This window comes from Triticum dicoccoides, chromosome 5A (assembly GCF_002162155.2).
Source record: "Triticum dicoccoides isolate Atlit2015 ecotype Zavitan chromosome 5A, WEW_v2.0, whole genome shotgun sequence".
Lineage (NCBI taxonomy): Eukaryota > Viridiplantae > Streptophyta > Magnoliopsida > Poales > Poaceae > Triticum > Triticum dicoccoides.
In genome coordinates, this window is record NC_041388.1 from 641,968,761 (window position 1) to 641,975,136 (window position 6,376).

At 44.8% G+C, this 6,376-nt stretch overlaps 1 long non-coding RNA gene across 4 annotated transcripts; it reads left to right on the forward strand.

The window, feature by feature from the left end:
• LOC119303681 lies at window positions 1-3,550 on the forward strand. 4 transcript variants are annotated; one of them, XR_005147972.1, is made up of 6 exons: window positions 1-593; window positions 689-785; window positions 1,657-1,797; window positions 1,984-2,193; window positions 2,866-2,943; window positions 3,014-3,550. It is a non-coding gene; the product is annotated as an uncharacterized LOC119303681 (long non-coding RNA). The 4 variants fall into 4 exon arrangements; XR_005147974.1 differs by lacking the exon at window positions 689-785 and having other exon boundaries at window positions 4-183; XR_005147971.1 differs by having other exon boundaries at window positions 5-785.
• Window positions 3,551-6,376: the final 2,826 nt, after the last annotated feature.

Here is a 6,376-nt window from a genome sequence, read left to right on the forward strand (position 1 = left end):
ATGATTTCCGGATCCTCCCCACCTTTCTTTCTCTAGGCCCCAGGTCGAGAAGAACAGATCCGCAGCAACTGCCGCCGCTCCTCCCTTCCCCTCCTCCCGTGCGTGGCCATCTCATCCACCCCGAGTCGACCCCGCCTCCGGTCGCGGCGCACTCTTCTACAAGCCGCGATGACATCCTCGCCGGTCAGCCGCACCCAGCGCCCTCCTCCTCCCTTCTCTCTCCCTCTCCTCACTAATCTATCTCCCTGTCTCCGTTGGACCTTCCCTCGTGACTGCCGGCCTTCCTCCTCACTAGATCAACGACGGCGACGACCGGATCTCCCATGCTGCCATAGCTAAGACACACCGCGCATTTGCCCCACCTCCCAGCAAACGCCGCCGCCCCTTCCCTTCCGATCCACCTCGAGTCAACCTGTCGCCACCACGCACGCGAGCCACGGCGGGGGACGCGAGAGGAGGAGTTGCGGCTTCCTCCGGGCACACACGTGCCGTTGCAGTCGGCCTCTCCTGGAGCGTCGGTCGCCGAAGCCGCCTGCCGCTCGGCTTCTGCCCCACGGGCGCCACGTCCAGGAACTCCCCTCCGCCGCTGCCGGGTGGGTCAAAATCACTGCTATCGCCGTGTCCCGCCCCATTCTGTTCATGCTCTGACGTGATCCTGATGCGCATGCACACATCCTTTTCTGTACAGAGTAATGGCCATTGGATTTGGATTTTGGGAGCTTCCAATCGTGGATGCTTGTTTCCGTATGGAGTAATGACATTTTTTAACTGACGGATTGATCCATGTAATTAGGTTTCTAGCTCAATCTTTCCATATAGTTGCATCGACTTATACTGAATTCTTTAGTGTCGCTGTATATAATATAGATATTCATGTACTGCTGGAATGTCCGGTCAATGTCTGGTCTATGTACAACCCTCTAAAATTCTTTTATATCTAAACATGTCTGAAACATCATTTGTCAAGACACGCTGTTAGTTAATCAATTTAGTCTGAAACATCATTTGTCAGAACAAAATGGCTTGCAGGTGTTAAGATGTTAAAACGAATTTTTTTGCACATGCATGCATGTTTGTAAGTTGTAACCATAGTACCATACTGAAACGGAGCAACAACATTATGCTGAGGACATGAAACATGGACAACCCATTTTTAGTGGCAATACTTTGCGTAATCAACCAACATAGGATCACTCTGCACCAAGCAGATGGTAGTTCTAGCTGAGGAGGATACACCAAGAGAATCAACCAAGCAGAATTAAGCACCATAATTTTCTATGTACACACTTTGCTGTAAAAGATTTTGTACACGGCAGTGAAAGAGTTGAATATGAATAGATCTTTGGTGTCAATACTGACAAATAGAGCAGCCTATCATGAAAATGAGACATCTTTACTGTCAATTTTATAGTCATCAAGTGGTCCTACATTTCCTGATTGTTTGTGTGTTCCCGCTTGATTTATGTACCACAATTGATAATCTAATTATGATTTATCCGAGGATTTGTCCCAGTTCAACTCAGCATTTTACCATCATCAGATCTCTCCGTAGTCCTTTGATCACAGTTTTATTTGCTTTTATGCATCAGGTCTATCATTTAGCATTTCTCATTCATTGGCCCTTTGAACTTATAAGCATTGAATTCATGATTGCAGGATTGTCTCCAGGTGCAATAGTCGTTCAAGCACGTGCAGTTTTTGGGAGTGAAGTCAAAAGAATAGCTTGGTACTTCTGTGGTTGAGGTTTCAACAGATTGATTTCAACAGAGGGATGCTGGTGCAGTAACCATATCTATGGTAAGACATATGGAGTAAAATTAAGCGTTGATACCTTTTTTGTTCTACTGAAATTTTACTCGTCTAAAGAAACTTCGTATCATATACTAAGAGGAGAAATTGTATTCTTCAGTTCCAGACATTTAACAGTGATCTGAGAGGTTCTGGCGTGAACTACAAACTAATCTCAGCTATGTCTGAATGTAGTGCAAGGAATTCTGCTTCTTGCAGCTGTAGGACCATGAGATGTCGACGCTACACGATAGGGGACACCAAGGTCCCAGCCAAGTCAGTGATGTTGCCCCGACTCCCTATTTCTTCAGCTTGAGGAAGCCCTGTGGCAGCCTGACTCTCTTCTGCCTATTGTCGTCCTATCTGACCTGCTACTAGGCAACTACTACTACTCACGATTGATAGGTGAACCTTCTGATTCTCCCTTCCTGTTCTTCCCTTGTTGTTATCCAATTGCTCTTGATAATTTATTGATTCAATCAAATTTCATTGCAAAGCAAACTGTACCAGGCTTTTCTTCTTTCTAATGCTGTGTTAGTTCACATTAAGTTGTGAAATCCAAGTCCATACATTTAAAATTCTTCTTGTTCTAATTACACAAGTATTTTCTCATATTGTATTTTTTTTTCATTAACTAATGTTCATACAGGAAACCATCTCAGTAACCTGATATAGTAGTTAGTTTTGACATTAGACGCAACAACTTTGACATTGCTAATTTCCTCGTGTTTTTAGTAGGAAAATAAAATTTTCTAGCATTTCATTATGAGCTGCAAGCTCTGAAAACAGATGTATCTGCTCCTAAATTATGCTCTGTGTGGTTTCTGAATCATACATGCTGACATGCATTGGCAATCATTATTCAACCGAATTCCTTTTCACTGAAATAAGAACCACGTAATGCTTACGATTTAATCTGGTCATCTAGACAACTAAATGGGTTAATATTATGCTTAGTATCCTTTGGCATATGTTTTGCAGGGAAGAAAACCCTTCACTATTTATCTTTTGGCTTCCTGCTGTTGAGTTTTAGGTTGTCTGCTAATACTTTTAAGTCTTTCTTACACTCAATTTCAGATGCTATCTTGCGAACAACTGAGCAGTCTCGGCTATACTTTAACCCAGACATCAAAGAAGCAAATAGCTTGATATATGGTACATACATGATTACCAAAGCCTTGCTATTTTTTTACCTTGACTAACACAAAGGTTGCAAAATGTGTAGGTTCAGGGAGCTCCGACGCTTGCTCCGACCAAAGAAGTTCTTCACACTGGCACATAGTGGCATTGGCTGAGGTGTTTGTAACAAATTGTACAGATCTTGATTAATTTTTGCTCTGTTTTTTCCTCCCCCTTATACCATACTATATTAATGAAAATTTGACCATAGAACTATTGTTGTATGGTTTGTGGTTAAACAAAAAGAGCCAGCAAGGAGGTGGAGTTTGCGAAGCACACGTTCGACCATGACAACCCCAAGCATGTGTCCCCATACCTGATGACGAGGCGACCAGGTGAATACCACTCATGAGATGTGTGAGCTCTGGCGAAGAGCATGAGTAGAAGCATAGAACACATTTGTCATTAGGGACTCGCGAGGATGTTGTTGCAACATACGGGCTCATTTACTTAAAAATAAACAGATTTCAAAAGACATGTGTTATATTTGAGAGACGTGCGTTGCACGTGCATGCTTACTAGTGTTAACAACAATGACAACTTGTGACATGCCTAAGTTTAATTTCCATTGAGAGAGAGTGGGCGATGGATTATGAGATGGAACGAAATTAAAATGCAACTGATCTGGCCATGGCTGGTTGTCACAGAATCCTTGTGATCTGTTCTACTTTGACTTGGAATGTGCGGCTATGATAATGTAAGTGATGAGTTTTTTTTCCCGAATCTTCTATGGGAGGTCAGTCAGAGGTGAGTTGTAGACCAAGAGCTGGTGGGCAGCAGGGCATGCACGCGCACGAAGAACAAATCTGAACTACGCCCCTGCTCTATTGGTTTCTACATAGAGCGTCTAGCTTAGAACTTAGACCAATTGGTCGCTGTCAAGGTCGCCAAGGTGGTCTTACAACACCGTCGTGGGGATTTCTCATGATTTTATGTAGGCAAGCCGCAAGCGGTGGTGGTGATTTGCTGGGTGGTGTTGCTGCTTTGGGGAGAGACGATGGTCCTGTTGTGGGGATAGCCAACGGCAATACATTGACTACAGACTCATCGCAGACTCGTAGTGAACCTGGATGCAGTGAGCCTGATTCGTGAATCGATGGCAGGTCTTGACGTTGTTAGAGTTTGGATTGAATGGTTGTGGGGGTGGTGTGCTTGGTTGGGTTCCCATGGAAGAATGTGGCCTCCCCGTGGATCTGGTCGTGGCCATCACAGAGGACATTGTCGCCCTTCCTCGAGGAGCAAGGATAGTGTAGGCGGCAGCAGGGGTTAGAGGTAGATGCGGGGAGGGATGTCGGTGTCTGCTCGAGGTCATCGTGATGAAAGCCTTGATGACCTGTCTTTATCAATGGAGGTGAAAGAGCATGAAGTCGAGATTGGATAGGAGTTTGAGTTCTTGTTGGTCCCGGATGGTTCCCACTTTAGGCTCCGTTCGGTTTGCAGGGAGAGAGAACTAAGGAAAGAAAAACTTTGTAGGGATATGGCTGATGGCTACCGGATTGCCATGGAGTCTAGAAACACGGGAACCAAAAAAATTAGACTGTTCATGTTGCAGGAAGATACGCCTATGAAGCAGTACATGACCACAATATTTTATGTCTTTTTGAGTGGAGTACAATGCATGCATGAAGTTTTTTATTGAACTGGTCACCGGCTCGCCTCGGGCTTTCGTCAAAACATGAGATCCGACTGGATTCTATCTTTCAAGCAAAATCAATACGAGAAGGCCTTGTTTCATTTGAAGTATTCTTCATGCTTCCTGTGAACCGAACACCACCAAGGCAAAATTTCCTATGGACGACAGTTCCATTAAAAGTCCTACATATTTCATGTGAACCAAACGCACCCTTAGAGATGTATTTTTTCACGTGCCAGGTTGATTCTAAAATGGATAGGGGCTTTTCTGCAGAAGTGCATGCCGAACAAAAAATATGACCTCCCTTTATTAGTAGGATAGATGTCATATTCTTTGTTATTGTTGGTTCGGTGAAATTTCCTAATACTTGATTGTTGCGCTGCTAATTAGAGCACCCAAGATTCACCCAAAATGGGAGGATGATAAATGAAAGATACTGATATAAATTTTGAAGAGCCTGTGGCAACGCACGGGCGTTCTACTAGTATTGCCTAAATATTAACGTGCGTCGTACGTGCGCATTTACTAGTTATTTTTAGTAACACAAGTGATGTGATCCATTAGTACCACCTCGCCTATTCGAACGCATTGAAATGGAAGGGTAGCTCCACCTGTAAGGTAGAGACTGTTGGTTCCGTGTTTTGTCAGAGCGGACTTGGCAAATTCGGCCCCTCAAACGCCCACATACCCGCTGGGCATGCTCGCGGACCCGGACGGCCCCTAATATCTCCTGTTTGGTATCTATATATCTCAAATTCGGACTCTTAAATCCAAACAAATCCATACACGTCCATCATACACATCAATGTTGTACGTAAATAACAAATGTTGGTGCCGAAAATACATATTTCTTACATAAGATTTATGTTAAGTGCACAACTTAAACATTAGCTCTTTGGTTTCCATTGTGGATTCACATATGCTCCACAAATATCATTGAGTAGCTGCGCGTGCACCTGATGATTGCAAAGATTCTGATGCATATGTAGAAAGTTCATAAACTGATTTGTATCTTGATCTTCCGGGATTTGAACTTGTTCTCCAGACGCTTCAAAAGCATTGGTTTGGGCAACATCATCACCCTCATCCTCGACAATCATATTGTGCAAAATAACACAACACTCTAGGCGCAGAGGCTCGGAACGGCTATGGAACGCGCGCGGCAGCGGAGCTGCGTGACGGACATAGGAGGAAGAAGAGAGGAGAAAGCAAATGAATCTAATAGGTGAAGGGATTGGATTTGTTAGAATTTGAAGTGGGTAGGCTTGTCGGTTCCGACGTGGCAGCCACGCCCGGGCGAGCCCGGGAGCCCCCATATCCGCCCTAGATTTAGGCTAGATACGAGGGGTACCGGTCAGCCCGGGCGTTTGAGGCGCCCATCTAGGTCACATTTTCACGACCGGTTAGTGACAGGACCACCCACCGGGGTGTTTGAGGTAGGTTCGGGGCATCCGGATGTAGATGCTCTCACTTGGTACTGGGTCCACCCCTCACGACCGGAAATATAAATTGTCCCGCACCTAAATAAATATATAAATAATAATTAAACCTTGTCAGACCCGTTGGTTTCCCAATAGGGTCGGGTTAACCATTGGGTTCGGCTGTGGGTCTATGTCTAGACCCATGGCTAGGGTCTTGGGTGTAGGGAGGACCCATAGTGTTCTACGGCATGTGTCTGGTAGAGGTCGACCTGACCAAACCCGACCCGATTTGTGCAGTGTTTCAGATCACCGTTAAGTGTGCGCTAACTCCCAAACAAAGGACGATGTGGTAGTG